This window comes from Notamacropus eugenii, chromosome 3, assembly GCF_028372415.1.
Source record: "Notamacropus eugenii isolate mMacEug1 chromosome 3, mMacEug1.pri_v2, whole genome shotgun sequence".
NCBI lineage: Eukaryota > Metazoa > Chordata > Mammalia > Diprotodontia > Macropodidae > Notamacropus > Notamacropus eugenii.
The window spans coordinates 327,823,756-327,844,747 of record NC_092874.1 but is presented as its reverse complement, the minus strand read 5'-3'; the positions used below and the strand labels follow the sequence as shown (position 1 = coordinate 327,844,747).

The 20,992-nt window shown below is 36.9% G+C and overlaps 1 long non-coding RNA gene across 2 annotated transcripts in view; it reads right to left on the bottom strand.

Moving 5' to 3' along the window:
- LOC140496748 (uncharacterized) overlaps positions 1-20,992 on the bottom strand; it is a 111,040-nt gene that overhangs the window by 17,241 nt on the left and 72,807 nt on the right. Inside the window, exons 2-3 of one of the 2 annotated variants that reach the window (XR_011964383.1) lie at positions 7,278-7,510; positions 6,469-6,529 (exon numbers count right to left, since the gene is read on the bottom strand). This is a non-coding gene — a long non-coding RNA (uncharacterized lncRNA). The remainder of the gene's footprint in view (positions 1-6,468; positions 6,530-7,277; positions 7,511-20,992) is intronic. The other variant, XR_011964384.1, reaches the window with a different exon arrangement.

The window sequence follows — 20,992 nt, the reverse complement described above, 5'->3', positions numbered from 1 at the left end:
AGTAAAGGACTCGCTCAAAAATTTTAATCTTTTCTACTTTCTCCACAATCCCAAATTGTCAACTACTAATTTGCCTTTCCTTTTACTTTGGTCAGATGAACTATTTCAAGACTATAATATAACCCCACTAATTTGAACTAGAGGCGCATAGTAAATAGAGTATGGGATTTGGAATCAAGTTGTCCTTTAGTCATTTTCAGTAATATCTGGCTCTTCTAACACTGTTTGGGGTTTGCTTGCAGAGATACAGGAGTGGTTTGCCATTTCCTTCTCCAGCTTATTTTGCAGAGAAGGAGACTGAGGTCACACAGTTAGTTAAATACCTGGGGCCAGACTTGAATGTAGATCTTCCTGACTCCAGGCTCTTCACTCTATACACTATACCATCCAGATGCCGGTGGGAGTTAAGTACCAGATTCGAATCCTACCTCTGACGTATGCTAGCTGTATAACTAGGACAGATCATTTAACTTCTGGGAGCTTCAGGCAGCTTCCTAAGACTTCTAAAAAATGTGGTACATGGTTTTGATAAATTGACGTAATTTGCACTGCCCAAGCATCAGTAATTAAGGAACTGAGGTGACAGTTTTGCTTAATTATTTTACTTTGCCACAAGAGACCTTTTACAGAGTGGAGCATAAATGTTTGTAATATAAAAATAAAACATCAATAAAACTTTTAAAAAATTAAAATAAACATAGCCATAAAATACTCTTTAAAGAAATGAAGAATGATAAATGAAAATATTTGCATTTTCTAGAATTATTTTTATGTAACTTTATTACTTTAAAATATAGAAAAGAGGGGGCAGCTAGGTGGTTCAGTGGATAGAGCACTGGCCCTGGAGTCAAGATGTCTCCCATTGAACAGGGTTTTGTTAATTATTTAAAATATCTCTCAAGGAATATCCAGTAATTTTGATATGTACAGATGGGAGACATCTTATTGAAAAGAAAATCTTGAAGGTAGCATTTTACTTTACCAAATCAAATGCTTTTTCATAATCAACTAACAAAAAGGACATTTGGATCTTGGATCTCATGAATATTTCAACCAATTGAGAAAAGGTAAATATCTATCCATTGCTGAATACTGCTTGCAAAAGCCTGATTGTTCCGTACTAATGATACCCTTGGTTCATACAAAGATGACTCTCATTAAGACTAAATAGTTAGGAGGAAGTTTCAGCCATGTAATAGTAATTTAAATGGAAAGATCTTTCTCATTAATTAATAGGCCCATAGGATCTGCTTAAATCCCTTGGAAGCCTGGCTCACATGTAGTGGGAGGAGCTTGCTGAAGAGGCAGAACAGGAGGGGTGGAGTAGAATCAGGAGGAAGTGAGCGAGTAGGGTCAGGTCAGAAGGGAAAGAACACAGGCCAACTGACACATTGTGACAGTTGCTAGTGAGAAGACCCTGGCTGAGGGAGGGGAGGTTTGAGAATGACACATTGTAACAGTTGATAGTGAGAAGGCCCTGGCTGGGGGAGGGGAGGTTTGAAAATGGCTTTGCCCCCTGCTGTGATCATGGTTATTAACTTCTTAGTCACCATGATGGATTTGACTTTCTGGTTCTGGGATTTGGCTTTCTGGTGTTTAAATAAATGTTTTTCTTCTCTCTTCTATATGAAGAGTCTTTTATACTTGGTGATTGAGAACTACCCTGGCATTTTCATAGTCACCACCAGTGCTGTGAATATTGCCTAGGTGATATAAGCCACTATACCCTAGAATGGTGGTATCAGATTAAAAAAGAAATGGGAGCCACCACCATTTGTAAGGCTCCCTGTGGGCTGCAAATTGACTTAGAAACCAACATATTAAAATTATCTACACATTGTATTTTTATTTATTTTACTCAATATTTCCCAATTATATTTTGATCTGGTTCAGGCCACATTAGGAAATGCTGTGAGGTATATTCAGCCCTCTGGCCAAGGTGTATTGTTTTGAGAAGGATGTGACACCCCTACCCTAGAAGACTGAAAACTGAGATGGCCTTTGTAACTTTAAAAAAGTGAGCAACACCTAGAACAGACTACCCACACCCAGCAGCTACAAAAGCAGCACTCAGCAGAGATTAGGGGACCAGCCAAGCAACACATCCATTGAACCTATCATTTACCACAGGACCATTAGAGAACACTACACCCAAAGACAACAAACCCAGCGGCAAGTGGGCCCACTTAATACTTCCATAGGAGAATAAGGTTAGGTGAGAGAAGAGAGCTGTACAAATGATATCACCAGAATATATTTTTAACCCTGCAGCATTGACATGACACCTATGTGGACTCACTTTCCCTTCTAAAGGTATGTATGTTTGTAGGAGATGGTGCCTTAGGTTTCTGGGAGATTATCTCTGCCTGATAAGGAGAGGCTGACAGCTTTTTAATCATAGTTACCATAGTCTACTAACAAAAGTCAGGCAAAGTGATCCCAGATTAGGTCTTCTCTTTTTCTACTGCTATGTCTGGTAAAGATCAAAACTTTCTTTAAGTAACAGGTAGGTATTTTACTTAGAGTTACATAGATACTCTTAGTTATCTCCAAAATCTTCCCTGGTAAAGAATACAAATTAATTTGAAGCAAAATAAAAGGTAAACTCACGAAGCCATATCATTTTTTTTTCTCCACTTAGCTCACATTACTGTTTTATTCTGTAAATCCAACACAAGCAAAGTTTTAGTTCTCAGATATTGATTTCATGTCTTCATAGTATAGCCTTCATTTTCCTGGAAAGATACTTCTGGGTTCATGGTCTATTCTTTCTAATTTTATCAATGTTGGACTTCAGTTCTCTAATCCAAACTTATTCTTCTTAAAAATTCTATTGTGATTCTAATTCCTGTTCTTGGATGTATTTCCCCTATTGTTCTGTTAAAATTTAAGTTTGATGTGTTTAGGTTTCTTAAATCTTGGGTTCTTCCATGTTAGAGTCTTGTGGATCATTTCTTTTAGTAATTCAGCAGTTGTGTTCATAAATTGCGGGAAATGTTGTTTATTTTTATATTTATATATTTAATATATAAATATATATATTTATAATTTATAAATATATATATTTATATGTATAAATATATTATATTTATTTCCTGAACTATAATATTCAGGTTCTTTTGTTTTTCTAAGTTCTCTGTTAGTAATTCTGAGGTGGTTGCATTTTAATCTATTCTTCAAGTCAATCACTTAAGTCTCCCTGATGTCTAATAGTATGGAATATTCAGAGTTTTTTTTGCTTTGTTTACATTTATAGCCAATCTGCACCAAGTACAATTGGATTTTGATTATAGTGTCTATTGGTGGTTGTTTCTCTGTATTTATTTTTTTGTTTCTATTTTATTTTCTTTTTTTTTTTATAAGAAGTTTTTGAGTTGTTACAAAATTCCAAGTCTACCAGAAAAAACTCTCGCACACTGTGGTTGTTGCTGTGCACAAAGTTCTCCTGGTTCTGCTCCTTTCACTCAGCATCAGGTCACATAAGTCCTTCCAGGCCTCTCTGAAGTCTTCTTGTTCATCATTTCTTATGGCACAATAGTACTCCATTACATTCATATACCATAATTTATTCAGCCATTCCCCAATTGATGGACATCCCCTTGACTTCCAGTTTTTGGCAACTACATAGAGTGCTGCTATAAATATTTTTGTACATGTGGGACCCTTTCCCATTTTTATGATCTCTTGGGGAAATAGTCCTAGTAACGATATTGCTGGGTCAAAGGGTATGTACATTTTTGTAGCCCTTTGGGCATAGTTCCAAATTGCTCTCCAGAATGGTTGGATGCGCTCGCAGCTCCACCAACAATGAATTAGTGTTCCAACTCTCCCACATCCTCTCCAGCATTTATCATTTTCTTGTTCTGTCATGTTTGCCAATCTTATAGGTGTGATGTGGTACCTCAGAGTTGTTTTGATTTGCATCTCTCTAATCAATAGTGATTTAGAGCATTTTTTCATATGATTATAGATATCTTTAATTTCTTCCTCTGAAAATTGCCTGTTCATATCCTTTGACCATTTATCAATTGGGGAATGACTTGAGTGATTATACATATGAGTCAGTTCTCTATATATTCTAGAAATGAGGCCTTTATCCCCGAGCTTAGCTGTAAAAATTCTTTCCCAATTTACTACTTCCCTCCGAATTTTGTTTGCATTGGGTTTGGTTATTTTATTTTCCAATAATAGTTTCTCCATGATTCTGCATCTTTCATTATCTTTTAATCCTTGTTTTATTTCTTCCTTGATTTTTTCCCTCTTTTTTTCAAGCTTTTATTTTATTTGATCCTGAGATTTGCTTGTTCTTGCCAGTTTTTGCTTTTTTTTAAACTCATTTGTCCTTTGATAATATCTTCAGGGATTGTTTACATAACTTCTTTTTACATCATTGCTTCTAGTACTTTGAATCAGTTAACTATTTTTCTCAGCATTCTTTTTTTACATAATTTGTTTTAAATTTGGGGTTGGTTTCATTTTTTGGTTCATTTACAAGCCATTTTTCTTCTCTCTGGTGTTTCTTTTCATGTTGTTTGTTGTTGTTGTGTAGAGAGAGTCTGACAATCTCTGATTCTCTTATTCCTACATTTCTTTTTAGTTTTCCAATTTGTTCTCACAGTGGATGTAGACAGGAGGCTTTTCCCTCTATGCCCTGAGAACTATTTAAGAGTTGTCTCATGGAAGTATATAGTGACTCTCATCTCAAATGGCCTTATGTGAGAAAACAGGGAGTTTACACTGTGATTTTTACATAATTAGAATTTTTTGGTTTGTATCACTCTGCTTTTTTCTTTGATTTTGAAACTCTCTGATTAATTATTATAGACAGAGTCAATTTCTCAAAGACGCTGACAGTGCCTGAAGCAAGTACTTATATTTTTTAAGCTTGGATAGTTTCTTCATTACACTGTAGGAGAGATTTTTATTTTACCTTTGAATTTCATCATGTTTTATTAACTATGGCAATAAAAGGCCCTAGAGTGAGGAGGGGGGAAATAGTCACCTTCCAGGTGTTACATATGGCTCATGCTCATGAGATAACATTGCTTTAGGTGCTACTCTGGCTGTTGTTTATTCCTTCCTCTTGCCTTTTTGATCTCTCCTACCCAGAGCACCAAATATCCTGGAGAAGCCTGGGATATTAAGGTAGCTGATGGCACAGTGCATAGAGCACTGGACTTAGAATCAGGATAAACCTGAGTTCAAATCCAGCCTCAGACACTCAATAGCTGTGTGAGCCTGGAAAAGTCATTTAACCTTTGTTGCCCCAATGTCCTCAGTTGCAAAATGGGTATCACACACTTACCTTGCATAGTTATCATGAGAATCAATTGAAATAATAATTTTAAAGCACTTAGAACCTAATGCAAAGTAGGTGCTATTTAAATAGTTATTTCCCTCTCTTCCCCCAAACAAGGAGAAAAAAGAAGGCACGTTTTTCCTTCTCTTCAAACATTTTTAAGCTCCTATTGTGTATAAAGCACTATTCTTATCACTGATCTTGTGCAAGTTAAAACAACAATCATCTCTGTCCTCAAGAAGCTTACAATCAAATAAGAAAGGATACAACATGTGCACAACCAAGCATGACACACGTTAGAATGCAATGAGAGTAAAAGAGAATGCAGTGGGATGGAATGTTATGAGAAAATATGGGCAAGAACAAACCAGATTCAAATTGAGGAAGAAGGGGATCAGATGATGAAAGAAACCTTCATGGAAGAGGTAACATTTGAACTGGGTCTTGATGAAATAGAATGAAGTGGAAATGTGTGTATTTCAGGCACCGAGGAAGATGGGTGCATAGGCAGGAGAAGGTTTGAAATAATTAGTAATCTGGTTTGATTAGTGTATGAAGAACAATAGACTGAAATAAAGTGGAAAGCTAGATTGCTGAAGTCTTTGAATGACAGTCGAAGGAAATTGTGTCTTATCCTATAACTAGATGTTTCCAAAGTGATCCATTAAAAAAAATTTATGCTCCCCCTCAATTTTTATAAAATTAGCTATATAAATAATCTTCACTTGCACTTTTAAAAAAATGAAGAATTTAGCAGTTTTTATTGCACTGGTAAACCAAAATACATGATAAAATAATGATCCTACACTATTTATTGACAAAAATCATTTATAATTTCTATTTTATATATAACATATATACATATATGAAATGACTGTAACAATAATATTGAGACAAAATGAAGCACAGTAGATAGAAATCTGATCTTAGAGTCAGGAAGAGTTGGGTTCGAGTCCCATCTCTGATATATACTGGCTGTGTGACTCTGGGTAAGCAACTTAAACTCTCAATGCTTCAGGCACTTCTGAGATTATAAACTGTACATCTGGTGCTAATAGGCGTTAGTAGAGGACATTTCCTCATCATCTATACAGGTATTAACATAATCACAGGTCTAATTCAAATAATTTAACACTCTCACTAGGGTATTATGCCCTATTTGAACTTACATTCCCAAGTTTGTAGGTTGGGTCTTGGACAGGTTCAAGAGTAATCAATGAATCCACAGTACTGGAAAAGAAAATATACAATAATCACTGTAATGTAAATCGACCTCTCTTACACTCCTCCCAAAAAATCCCCCAAACTGGGCATTGTTTAATTTAAATGGTCATGGTTGGCCCCAGAAAAGCATTGAGAAAACATAGCTCCCTCCCTTTTTTGTAGAGGAAAGGGGCTATGGGTATGCAACACTAAATATAATGTCAGAGTTGTTCAATGTGTTGGATAGTTTTGCTGAACTATTCAGCTTTTTAAAATTCTTTGCTATAAGGGAGGGGAAGAGAAAAGCACATATTGAGAAATTAAGTCATGTATGAAAACAAACTATAGAAATAAAATATTTAAAAGAAAAATTCCAATCAGTAATAATTTTATTAATATATTATTTATCAACTTCATTTTTTGATAAATTCCTTTCCTTTCCCTTCCCCCACAAACCATCCATCATAAAGAATAGAAAAGGAAGAGGAAACAAAATATTTCAGCAAAAGCAACCCACACAACAACCACATCTGAGAATATTTGAAAATTTGGCACATTCATCATGTTACATCTTTGCATAGAAGTGTTGGAGTTTTTTTCTCAATTCTTCTCCAGAGCCAAGTTTGTCCCAGTTGCCACTCCTTCCCCTAAAAAAAGATAAGGTAGGATTAGCAGAACTGGAGAGGATGGCATGATATTGAAGGAATAAAGGATATTTAGCTAGAAGAAGACATAGAGAATTGGATAACCATTTGCAAGTATTTGAAGAACTCACCAAGAGCCAGAGCCCTGGGTTTATTTGTTCCCCAGTACTATAGGCAGGCTCACCATCCATGTCTTTCCCAGAACTCAGGAACCAGCCTCTCTTCTCTTCTCTCTCAGCATTCACTCTCTCAATGATCTCATCAGCTCCCATGGTTTCCATGATCATCTCTTTGCAGACTACTCTCAAGCTACACATCCATCTTTCATCACTCTCCTGAGTTCCAGTCGAACATTGCATAATGCCTGCAGGACATAGCCACCTAGATATCTCAGAGATAGGTCATACTCAAAACATCCAAAACCAGTCATTTTCCCCTCAAATCTACCCCCTCCAATTTTTCCCCTTTCCTTTTAAGGACGTTGTTTTCCAGTCATTCAGGTTTCCAATCTTTTGAGATTTAAACCCTTCGTTCTGCTCTATTGTCTTCCTACGTCCATTCTGTGGGCAGCCGCTAGGATAAAATCCAATTTCCCCTGTTTAGCATTTAAAGTCTTTTATGAACTGAATCCCACTAATCTTTCCAGTCTGATTACATTTTATTTTCCTTTACACACTCTATCTTCTCACCAAACTGGCCTCTTTGCTATTCCTTGTTAACAGGGATGGGTAAATGTTTAACAAGTGGTTTTCAAAAAAATTTGCTCATGACAGGCTTTTCAATTTATTCTGCATTATTAACATTTTCTCCATCACTTTCTTAAGACTGGATAATCTACAAAACAACAAATCAAGCTCTGATTTATAGCATTTGCTATCTTCTGAGGTATAAACAAGATTTTATTGAATTCAAATTTAACACAGAAAATTTAACAATTGCCCTTCAAAAGGATTATTACCCCCTGTCCTTTAACCTAGAAGGCCTGTTGTAACCAGGCAAGTCATTTCTCTCTGAGCCTTTGTTTTCTCTTCTGTAAAATGGGGATAATAATACTTAGCATTACCCACTTCACTGGATTATTGTGAAGAAATACTCTGCAAAAGTACTAAATATATACATTATACATGTGTGCAGAATTCCAGGAGCTTACATATTTTACAGTATTACATATGTAATTATACATGTAATACTAAGAAGAGAGTTTTGAAATTAGAGAAAAAAGGAAAATGATGTATCCCCTTATCACAGACCAGAGTTAGCGTACCTGGCAATCAGCTTAGGTAAGAAGCAGTGACTCTTTGGTTCTTTTATCACTTTTACGTGTTTCCTGACTCCTTTCGCTGTAACTGACTACCACCCTGCTACTGTTCTCTCAAAGCACTTCCTTTCTCATCCCCCTCCCCTGCCTTCTCTCCCCCACATCCCGCACCTACTTTGCTGCTCGTCACAGTAGAAGAAAGATGCAGGTAGGGAGTAAGGTACATTGCACGTACTGGTAGGTGTGTGCTAGGGCCAGCTCAGACTAGTAAGATAGATGGATAGATAGATAGATAGACAGACAGACAGACAGATAGACAGATATGTGAATAAGAAAATATTGTATACATGTACACACATACACATAATACATATGTGCACATATTTATACACACATATACCTGTATGTGTATATATGCAAAAACTTTATAAAGTATTTCTTCACAATAACCCTGGGAAGTGGACAATACAAAGCATTATCATCCCCATTTTACAGAAAGTAGTGGCTCAGAGAGAAGTGGCTTGCCTAGTTACAATAGCACTGCAGGTCTTCGAGACTGAAGGACAAGGAGCAATAGTCCTTATGACAGGCAAACCACTTTGCATCCTCCACCATTTATATAGAATTACAAATATTATTAAGATATCAACTTGAAAACTACCTTACTAAATTGTACTCGTTTGGGCTTATTGTACATATATTTATTAGAGTGAGGTCAGACAAGGTTAGTGGTTCCCCAATGAACAGACAAGCAACCGATCCTCCTGAGTCTGAGCTCCCACTGAATCTTGTGTTCCGGCTCCCATTTCAGGAGTGACTCTGGAATAGTTATATTTGTACCCGAGGACTTATTAATGTTATTGGTCAGTCATATCAAATTCTGCATGATCCCTTCTTGGCAAAGATACTGGAGTGATTTGCTATATCCTTCTCCAGTGGATTAAAGCAAAAAGGGCTAGGTGACTTGCCCCAGGGTCATAGTGAGTGTCTAAAGCTGGAATGGAATTCAGGTTTTCCTGACTCCAGGTCTAACTCTCTATATACACATAGACACCTAGCTGCCTCCTTGATGACCTATAGTCCTATGTGAAGTACAAACTGAACATCCTGAGGGAGCTCTGAGAACTCAGACTGTTTATGTCCTAAATCTCTTGTGTTCAGTTCAATTATCTGTCTGTAGCAGATATAGAAGCAGTCTGGCACAGTGCTGGATAGATTGCCAGACTTTGAGCTAGAAAGACTTACGCTCAAATTCTACTTCTGATACTTATTATGTGACCATGGGAAAGTAACTTGACCCCTCTGGACCCTCCATTTCCATATCTGAAAGAAAAGGTGATGGAATTAGATCAAAGGTTCTTTACCTGAAGTTCATTTCAGAGGGTCACGAACTTGGATGGGAAAAAAAAAAGTTAAATCTTTATTTTCTCTAACCTCCAACTGAATTTTAGCATATCCTTAAATTATTTGAAAATTTTACAAGTTTCACAAGGCTACTACAGGGGTCATGACACAAAATTGGTTAAGAACCTCAGACTAGAGAGATCTCTAAGGATCTTACCAGCTCTAAATCTAGAATTCTATGATTCCTTGTTTTCCAGGGACAGGAGAGCAGTAAGTTTGCAGCTGCTTGGTATGTCTTATAGGTTTTATTAGGAATTATGTTCTCTGGTTATGGAGCTATTGATTGACTTATTGATTCTATGCTAAATGCTAAAAACAGGCTATCCAGCATTTCAGCAGGTGTATGTACTTTCACAGATCACATGACCAGTGCTCTGTGAAATACCCCAGGTCTAAAAGTCAACTTTAAACTTCATTTTGATTAGGTAGAAGTAAACATCCCAAGACAAACTTCAGTGTCTGATAGGGGGAGATGGAGCTGAGCGACAGAAGTAACCAGATCTTGTAGCTCCGAAGACCATAAGACTTAGTAATTCCTCCCCAACAGGGTCCTACCATTCGCTATGAGGAGCACCCAAACCATTCTACCATCCCTTAGCATAGTCTGTCCTTATGCCTGCAATACATTCTTTTTCTCATTTCCACCTCTTGGAGCCCTAAGCTCTCTTCAAGGAGTTAGTTTGTATACATCTTGAATTTTCTTCTCTGTATACAAATGTTTCTCAAATATCACCCCCCCTACAAAGTAAAACCCCAGAGGACAGCCAGTTCTATTCCCAGCACATAAATACATGCTTTGTAAGTAGTTACAACCGAATTGAATTTGCGTTATACCACACTGCAGCCCTATACCTGCATATGGAGCCTGTCTCTAATGATATTAATAATGGATTTATTCATTCAGATTTCCATTAAGTAGATTAAAATAGATTTAATTTAAACTTTACAAAGTGTCTCTTCACAACAAATGACCTTATGGAGTGGGCAATACCAAGTATTATCGTCCTCATTTTGCAGAAGAGAAAACAGAATCTCAGAGAGAAATAATGTGTCTGGTTATAGCAGCTCTACAGGGTTTTAGCCTGAAGAACAGTGAACAATAATCTCCACAAAGGGCAAATCATTTCTTCATTCTCATCCATTTATTTGTAATAAAAAGTACACCTAGGATGTCAATTTCAAAACTACCTTACTAAGTTCAGCTCTACAGAAAAATGGCCTTATTTTGGTTCTCGTGTATTTATTGTACTGCATGATATAGTCATTAACGTGACTCTCCAGAAACAGAAATCTCTAATGGCAATTCAATATGGGAGTGTAAAATGAATTCTGCACTGAGCGAGGAAATGTGAGAAAGTGAAGCATTATATGTGGCACTGTTTAAAGTGGGGAGGAGTCAGGATCAATCAAGCATCTTGGATGAAAGAAAATGGCCAATATAAGAAGTGTCTCCTCAAATAACTAAACAGAAACAAGCCCAGAGCTACCACAAGGCATGTTCTCTTTTCCTTTTTCCTTCTTTTCTTTCTTGGAGACCATTACCGCAACCCACATTCCAAATCCACACATTGAAATTAGGAATATTTAAACCTTCTGGATATGAATAGCTTTGTCAATAATTTATTCTATGATACTATGATTTTTTTATTTTATGATTTGTAAAATGGTTACAGTAACACTCAGCTAACAAATCCTTAATCAGTGTATAGAAAAGGAATATAAAATATCAGTATTTGATTGAATAAAATTTAGTATTTGATTTTGAAAATTTTTATTTTTTTCTTTTTAGAGAGCTATATAGTTTGCTACCCTATTCATCTTCTAATTATTGCTAATAGGAAAATATTAGTTACTTAACTCTGCCCTGTGAATCAGCTTTTCCTAAACAGCTCCAACTGTCTCACTTGCCATACAACACACAGACTCCTTTGTTTTTGTTTTTATGATAACTGAAAGAAGGAGAAAGGAAACAAACATTTTATTCAGTGCCTACTCTGTGCCAGGCACTGTGCTAAGAACTTTACAAATGCTATTTCCTTCGATTCTCACAATAACTCTGAGCAGTAGTACTATTATTATCTCCCATTTTACAATTAAGGAAACTGAGGCAGAGATTAAATAGCTTTGCCTAGGACCATACAACTTGTAGTTGTCTAGGGCTGGATTTAAACCCAGGCCTTCTGGACTCCAGATCCAGGGTTCCATGTACTATACCACCTGGCTGTCAATTGAATGCTTAGCTTCATTTCACTCTGTGAATTGTAGTGTTTTATCTTCACCCATTCTGATGAGGCAAAGAGTAGGTCACTAATCCTTTCTGCACTCTCCTCTCTTCTGGAAGAGGTGGTACTGAATCCACCCAGACTTCTCCTGTCTCTTCCCTACTAAAGAGTCTAGAGGTGATCTGTACTTAAGTTATCACTATTCTCCTCCCTGCCTCCCTCCTCTGGAGATTTAACAGGCCAGACGATTACAATAATTACTTCACATTTATTGCCTGAGGGCTATATGATAGTCTTCAGCTCCAACCAGTCTCTGTCTCTAATATTTTATGGCATTTATATCACACACACACACAAATTATTAATACAATCCCAATAGCTCAGAACTCTCGTTAAGAAAATTCCTAAAATTCAGAAAACAGTTTGACTCTCTGCCGTAATTTAACATTTGTTGTTTTCAACTAACCTCTGGGTGAAATTAGGATACAGGAAACTCTTGAGTTAAAAAAAAAGGAGCAGTGACTATTATTGGAAAGACACAGGGAGGAGAAATTGAGGCAAGATTAGATAGTTTGGACCTTCTCTGAATTCTCGAAGAGGCAATTACATCTCCCAGATTTGGTCTGAGTTATCTGTTTCAAGATGCCAACAAAGGACTAATGACTCACTTCCATCTCTCCCTTCTCTGTTACAACTCAATTCCTTTTTCATTTTCTCCTTTCATTCCTTGCTCTAGTGCTGCCATATTCTGTTTGGCTTCTTACATCTCAGACAGGGCAGGGGACATCACCTCTCCATGGCTAATCTCTATGCTCTAATCTCTTCTTTTAGTTCCTATTCCTTCTTCTCAGTCTCTCCAAAGACTTTCTCTCTTTTTTTTTCTTCCTCTCAAAGACTATGTGTGTCTCTATGTGTGTCTCTTTGAAAACTCCTGGGTTTAACTTAAGTCTGCCTTCTGGCTCAAAGTCTCTCAGGTCTGAGAGAGAATTTTGACCTTCTGAGATACAAATCCCCAAATACCAGTCAATTCTCAGAGTCCTCTTACACCTTCCAGCAACTTAAAGATGTAAGGAAAGGAGTTTGGAACTTGGAAAGACCCAAATCATTTTGGCAAAATAATGGCCAGTTCTATATTTCAAATTCCATGATTTAGTACTGGGTCTCTAAATAAAAATTCCCCCTTTGAATCATTTGACAAATTTAAAAATTTTGCAGTGAAGGATAGTCAAAGGCAGTTGATAAGAAACTAGATATGTCCATGTCTAACAAATGAGAGGTTCACTATAGGTATTCAATGATTGGAGGGTATTATATTTTGGCACTTGTCTAAAAGCAAGGCTTCAGTTACTAAGGGTTCCTGTTCAACTCATCATTCAGTGCTTTGAAGTAACCATATCTGGCAACAGACAGACAAGAGATGGGGGACAAATGGTGGTTATTCAGAACCTGCAATGCAAAATCATTTAAAAATCTGTACTTATTGCCCTTACTCTTCCACAAGAGTTGGGATTTTACTTTGACTGGAGACTAATGTTCAGCAAAAAAAGCTGCACTGCTCAATTTTGCATCCTGCAAATGTTATGTCTCAAATCCCCCTTCTTCCCCCTCACATGACTTCATGTGTAAGCAATTTGGCTTAATGAGTACTTGTAATAAATGTACAGTATGGAAATATTATTACAAGGCTGTTATAGCATACTCATACTTCAGCAAAGCAATGCATTGAAAGAAATGTAAATACATAATTACTCTGTGGAGGCCTTGTTCTCAATTCATTTCTTCCCCCTTTTAGGGGGTAGGGGAGTGAGAGAAAAAAAGCAACAGCTTGAAAATTAAATCACTAGTATCTCCAGACTACCATTGAGGTGATGCATAGATATGGAAGTTAATAAAATGACAAGCACATTTTCTGCCTTAATAGGGCTCCAACTCTAAAATATGAATTATGTCCCATTTTTAACATGCAGTTGCCAAGAAATCCAACTAGCAGGGCATTCTGATCTTATCACCAATCATAACTCCATGTTCAAGCTATTCAAAGAATAAGTGAACTTGTCTAAATCTCACATTATTCCAAGTCCCACAGGATTCCTAGCCCATGATTTCATTATAACTTATTGGGATGCAGAGAGCAAGCTTAACACAGGATTAGTGTGAGTAGACTGCAAATTTGAAAAAACTGGCCTGTGTTGCTAGTTGACCCTTTGTTATGGTACGCTTACACATCTAGATTATTCCCCATGGCTTAGAAAACTGCAGTTATTGGGACATGGTGATTACAGAGTCATCCATTTCTAGTTTTATCCACACCCCGCTAATTTATTTCCACAAGGGAAGATGTTGAATTGGCTTTGCACATGTGTATGAAGGGTGAACAGCACTGCCTTTTGCCACTTGGAATGTTAAACCAGTGCAGCTGTTATGAGACGCTGTTATCTTCTTTCTAAAGCCTTCATCCTGCCGTATAAGCATGATGCTCCTTTGCCTTTCTGACAGAGGTATTTTTGAACAGACTGCTTTGGATGGTAATATTATAGTGATTTGGTTTAGGGTTGTTGTTTTTTTAATAGCAGAAGAATAAATGTTCTATTTGAAAATCCTGAGGTCTACAATTATTTCAATGCCCATCATGATTTGGAGCTGTTTAAGAGCTTATTTTATTAAGTTTCTCACTCCACCAAGCAAACTGTTAATTCCTAGTGCCTTAAGAGATTTATCTGTAGTGAAATCTACCCTCACCAAACCATTAGCACAGCTCCGGTGTACATTAAGATCATAGATTCAGAGCTTAAAAGTATCTCAGAAACTTCCAGTCTCCAATGTCTCACTCAAGTAAATTCACCTGTAAAAGACAATTTGATTTTTATGTTGAGTATCAGACCAATTTACTTGGGATAGAAAATATGTGAAAGGGAGAAATGTGGCATGAATCTGCAAGACTCTAGTCATAGAGTTTAAATGCCAAAAAGAAGAATTTTTGTTTGATCCTATAAGCTATAAGGAGCTACTGGAGATGAATGGGCAAGTAGCATGGTTGGACCTATTTTGAGAATATCACTTTGACAGCTATGTGAAGGATGAATTGGAGAGGAGGGAGACTAGATTCAATCATACCAAGTAGGAATTATTTGTAATAGTTCAGTCAGGTGATGAAGGCCTGTGTAATGGTGATGGTGGTGTAAGTGAAAAATGGGGGACCATGACCACCAGTTAAAGGGGGAACATGGATGGTGATTCCATAAAGAAGGTTTAAAAGGATTGGTCAAACAGGTAAGAAGGAGCAGTATCATGAAAATCCAAAGGGGAAAGAGTATCCAGGAGAAGATAGTGGCCAACAGTGTCAAATGCTAAAGAGAGGTTGTAATAGCAAGCAATGTAGGATCTTTTGCTGTTTTTCTGGATTGAATTTTAGCCAATCAGACATGTGCATGTGGATTCTAGTTAAGTAGATTCATGCATGTGGACTCTAGTCAATCAGATGCTGGGTAGAACTGTACATAAAGAGAGAGCCAGTGTTGAGAAAGCAGATGTGAAGAGAGCCAGCGTTGAGAAAAAGAGAGCTGAGAGGAGACCTCTAAGAACTGAGGGGAGACCTCTGATGCCAAAGACTTGCTGAAGGAGTCTCCAATCTTTGAAAGTGAATAGAGCTCTAAGGCAGAAACCGGCCCATGAGAAGGAGGCTTAGCCCCTTTTGAGAGTTGTTAGAATGAACTAATCTGTTAGCACAGAGCCTCTGGACTTTGAAGGTGAATTGAGATGATGATTCTGGGGGTTTGTGTTAGTATTTATTGGCCATTTGAGTTTTATTTTCCCAGAGGCAGAAGCTGCCAACTATGCCATATGTAAAGGCAACCACACTGGTGTAACTAGGATAGCTGCTAGCACAGGCTCTTGGATCTGCTTTAATAGGAAAGATAGCTATTTAAGGGGTCAACAATCTTCTTTAATTACATTCACCAACAGAGAAAATACAAGCAGAGAAATAACGATCAACAGACAAGGCTTCTAACTGCCTGATCGTAAGCAATATATACATCACAGATCAACAGACAGATCCAACTGTCTGACCATTACAAATAAATATAGTTAGCAGAGAGAAACACCAAAAATGGGGGGGTGGGGGAGTCATGGCTACTGATTCTCACCTGGCACACAAATTTTCTTCCAAGCCCCCAAAAGCAAAACCTCACCTCACAGTATATATACACTTCTCTGAGCTAGAAGGCATGACCCTCATGACCCAGTGCCTTATTGATTAAACAAAGATGTGGGCATTCCTACAAAACAAGCCTCCCCTAATCAAGCTCCCCTCATAATGGGCTCTAGGTGAGGCTTATTAATGGGCAGGGAAGAACTTTAAATAATATTACAGAGGTCAAGAGGGAAGAAGTTGAGAAAAAGACAGATTCAGTGATTAAGATATCTTTTATAACTTTAAAGACAGCTTTTTCAGTTGAATGACCAGGTCAGGATCCAGATCATAAGCAGATGAAGAATGACAGGAGAAGAAATGGAGACTACCAGTAAAGATAATTTTTTCTAGGAATTTGTCCATTGAAGGGAGAAGCAGTCATATTGTGTGGTGCAATGGAAAAAGCATTCATTCATTCTTTAAGTGCCCAATAATTGTGCTAAGTGCTGGGGATCCATAAAGAGGCAAAAGATTCTCTCTGCCCTTACAACTTAATGGGAGGAGATAACATGAAAACAAATATACACAAAGCAGTAGTGATAAATAAGACATAATTAAAAGAGGCAAAACACTGGAATTAAGAGGGGTTAAGTAAAGGCTTCCTGTAGAAGGTGAGATTTCAGTTAGGACTTAAAGAAAGGTCAGTAGTCAGAGAAAGGAAGAAGATAATTCCAGGAATGGGAAGAGGAAGGGCGAGACAGCACAAACAGAAAAATGTCTGGATACAAGAGATGGAGTGTCTTATCTGTGGAACATCCAGGATGCCGATGTCATTGGATGGAAGAGTATGTTTAGAGGAACAAGGCATAAGAAAACTAAAAGTAGGATGGGGCTGATTATGAAGTTTTTGAATGCCAGAGTATTTTGTATTTGCTCCTAGAGGCAATAGGAAGTCATTGGAGTAGTGGGGTGAGATGATCAAATCTTCATTGTAGGAAAATCATTTTAGTGGCTGAATGGAGAATGAATTGGAGTGGGGAAAGACTTGGCAGGCAGATGCACTTGCAGACTATTGCAGTAATCAAAACATGATTTGAGGAGCCAATATGGCAAAGTACAGGCAGAAACTCAGCTGAACTCTCTCAACATTCCCCTCCAAACAAATTTAAGTCCTCAAATTGAATTCTGGAACAGCAGAGCCAACAAAAGGTCAGGATGAAATATTTTTCCAGCCCAGCACAACTTAGGAGGTCAGCAGTAAAGTTCTGTGACATCAGGGTGGGAGTCAACCCGGAGTGCAACACACATAGCAGCAACACCAGCAGCAGGCCTTGGAGGCAGCTATGACTGTAGTAGTAGCAGTATTAAAAACTCTAAACACAGAGATGGTAAGGAGGTTGGACAACTAACGATCTGGTCAGAAAAAAGATTATAGGGGACCCTTTGCTTGTACTATATGTAAGACCCTTTTGCATTGCCCATATACAGTCCTGGTTCACAGTTCCAGGGTAAAGGACAGAACCAGCCCCTGTGACTGCAGGAGAGTAGGTCACAGTTCCAGAGTCAAAGAGCTAGCATTTGTGAATGTGGGGGACCAAGATCCCTTCTTAGATAAAGACCAGAACACAGGCCAGGACAGCAATGACCACACTTCCCTTCAGATCATATTATCTTGGAAGCACTGAAAATTTACAGACCCCAATAACTAGCTCTGTAAGCAGCAGCACCAAAAAAACACAAAAAAAACCCAACAAAAAAAACCTTGAAGCTTGGGATAGTACCCGCTCAATCCCAAGAGTAGAGCCTAACTCTAACATAAATTTGAAAGTCAAGAAAATGGCTGGAAAAAATGAGCAAACAATAACAAAAAAAGAACGACTGTAAAAATATACTATGGTGACAAGAAAGATCAAGACACAAACTCATAAAAAGACCTTAATGTCAAAATAGCTACAAGCAAAGCCTCAAAGGAAAAAACAGTGATTGGATACAATACCAACAAGAATTCCTGGGAGAACTGAAAAATGATTTTAAAAAACAAATAAGAGAGGTAGAGGGTGGGGGAAATGAGAAAAGAAATGATAGTAATACAAGGAAATTATGAAAAGAGAGGCAACAAAGAGGCATAAAAAACAGTGAAGAAAATAATGCTTTAAAAAATAGAATCGACCAAATAGAAAAAGAGAGACAAAAGCTCATTGAAAAAATAAGACTTAAATGACTTAATGACTTAAAATTAGAATTGAGCAAGTAAAAGCTAGTGACTTCACAAGATATCAAGAAAATAATTTTTAAAATCAAAAGAATGAAAAAATAGAGGAAAATTTGAAATATTTCATGAGGAAAACAATTGACTTGGAAGATAAATTAAAGAGAGACAATTTAAAAATTATTTAACATGGAGAGCCATGATTTTTTTTTAAAAGTCTAGACATTATATTTCAAGAAATTATCTAGGAAAACTGCCTGATATCCTAGGACCACACAGTAAAATATTAATTGAAATAATCCACCAATCACCTCCTGAAAGAGATCCCTAAGTGAAAATTCCCAGGAATATCATAGCCAAATTCCAGAACTTCCAGGTCAAAGAGAAAATAATGCAAGCAGCCAGAAAGAAGTCAGGATCACACAAAATTTAGCAACTTCCATGTGAAAATGAAAAGGGAGAATGCTCTGCCAATGATAATGAAATTAAAAACAATTATTAGTTGTCATTTTGCCCAATTACATTCCAAAAATCTGACAAACTACATCAAATGGATGAATATTCACAAAAATATAAATTTCCCAGATAAAAAAAAAAGGAAATAGGATATTTAAATAGCCCGATATTAAACAAAGAAATTAAATAAGGCATAAAAGAACTCCTTAAGAAAAAATTCCCAGGGTCAGATGGATTCACAAGTGAATTCTACCAAATATTTAAAGGACAACGAATTCTAATACTATATAAACTATTTGGAAGCATAGAGAAAGAAGGAATTCTATCAAATTCCTCTTAAGACACAAGTATGGTGCTGATACCTAAATCAGGAAGAGTAAAAACAGAGAAAGAAAATTATAGATTCATTTCCCTAATGAATATTGATGCAAAACTTTTAAATAAAAAAACTGGCAAAGAAATTATAGTAATATATCAAAAGGTCAAACACTATGACCAGGTGGGATTTATACGAGAAATAAAAGGTTGACTTAATATTAAGAAAATTATAAGCATAATTGATCGTATTAATAACAAAACTGAGAAAAATTACATGACCATTCCAATAGGTGTGGAAAAAACTTTTGACAAAATATCAGACTCATTGTGATTTTTAAAAAAGTGTCAGATCTAAGTATGTGGAAAAACATCAGTTGCTCATGGGGAGACCAAGCCAATATAATAAAAGTGACAATTCTACTTAAATTAACTTACTTATTCAGTGCCATTCCAATGCAACTATCAGATAATTATTTTCTAGAGCTAGAAAAAATAATATCAAAATTCATCTGGAAGAACAAAAGGTCCAGAATATCAAGGGAACTAATGAAAAGAAATGCTAGGGAAGGTGGTTTAGCTTTACCATATCTCAAAATGTATCATAAAGCAGCAATTATCAAAACCACTTGGTACTGGCTAAGAAACAGAGGAGTAGACCAGAGCAATAGGTTAGGTACTCAAGACACAGTAGTCAATGAATATAGCAAACTACTGTTTGGTAAACCCAAGTACCACAGTTTCTGGGATAAGAACACAGTGTGTGACAAAAATTGCTGGGAAAACTGGATAACAGTGTGGTGGAAGCTGGGCATAGACACTGTACACAAGAATAAAGTCCAAATGGGTATATAATCTAGGTATAAAGATTGATACTATAAACAAACTAGTGGAGCAAGGAATAGTGTATTTATCAGATTTATGGAGAAGGGAAGAATTTTTGACTAAACAAGAGAGAGAAAACATTATGAAGTGCAAAATGGATATTTGATTATACTAAGTTGAAAAGTTTTTGCACAAACAAAACCAATGAACCAAGATTAGGAGGGAAGCAGAAAACTGGGAAAGAATTTTTGCAACTAGTGTCTGTGATAAAGGCCTCATTTCTAAAATATATAGAGAACCGAGTCAAATGTACAAGAATACAAGTCATTCCCCAACTGATAAATGGTCAACGGATGTGAACAGGCAGTTTTCAGAGGAAGAAATTAAAACTCTCTATAGTTATATGAAAAAATGCTCTAAATCACTATTGATTAGAGAGATGCAAATTAAAACAACTCTGAGATACCACATTACACCTATCAGATTGGCTAATATGACAAAACAGCAAATGATAAATGTTGGAGAAGATGTGGGAGAGTTGGAACACTAATTCATTGTTGGTGGAGCTGTGAGCTGATCCAATCATTCTGGAGAGCAATTTGGAAGTACGCCCAAAGGGCTACAAAAATGTGCATACCCTTTGACCCAGCAATATCACTTCTAGGACTGTATCCCCAAGAGATCATAAAAATGGGAAAGGGTCCCACATGTACAAAAATATTTATAACAGCTCTTTTTGGTGGCCAAAAAGTGGAAATGAAGGGGATGCCCATCAATTGGGGAATGGTTGGATAAATTGTGGGATATGAATGTAGTGCAATACTATTGTGCTATAAGAAATGATGATAAGGAAGACTTCAGAGAGGACTGGAAAGACTTATATGATCTGATGCTCAGTGAAAGGAGCAGAACTAGGAGAACATTGTATACAGCAACAACCACAGTGTGCGAGGAATTTTTCTGGTAGACTTAGTACTTAACTGCAGCACAAGGACTTAAAAAATTCCCGGTGGTCTCTTGAGGCA